The 386-nt window shown below is 56.7% G+C and overlaps 1 non-coding gene across 1 annotated transcript; it reads right to left on the bottom strand.

Moving 5' to 3' along the window:
• Positions 1-314: 314 nt before the first annotated feature.
• TRNAG-UCC (transfer RNA glycine (anticodon UCC)) lies at positions 315-386 on the bottom strand. Its single transcript has one exon. It is a non-coding gene; the product is annotated as a tRNA-Gly (tRNA).

Raw genomic sequence — 386 nt, 5'->3', positions numbered from 1 at the left:
TCTCAGGAGGTCACTAGTCCAAATGCCTACTCAAAGCAGGGCTAGCCCCAAAGCTAGAGCAAGTGGCTCAGTGCCTGAGCCCCATTGAAACTTGAGTGTGATACCCAGGCATGGAGAATCCCCAAGTTCTCTGGGCACCTGCTCCAGAGCTTCAGCGCTCCCTGAGAATCTCTGACTGGTCCAAAGCAGCCCCCTCAGTCTGCTTTTGCCAAGGCGCGGGCCTTGCTAACAGCCAGGGCTGTGTGTGCTGGGCTGGGAGGTGCCCAGAGGCCTGGCCATGAGGCTTGTGGAGCCAGGCTGAAGAAAATTCTCTCTGCATTGGCCAGGAATTGAACCTGGGTCAACTGCTTGGAAGGCAGCTATGCTCACCACTATACCACCAACGC

The sequence above is a fragment of the Gavia stellata genome, chromosome 13 (genome assembly GCF_030936135.1).
Source record: "Gavia stellata isolate bGavSte3 chromosome 13, bGavSte3.hap2, whole genome shotgun sequence".
In the NCBI taxonomy this organism is placed as follows: domain Eukaryota; kingdom Metazoa; phylum Chordata; class Aves; order Gaviiformes; family Gaviidae; genus Gavia; species Gavia stellata.
This window is presented reverse-complemented; position numbering and strand designations above follow the sequence as displayed.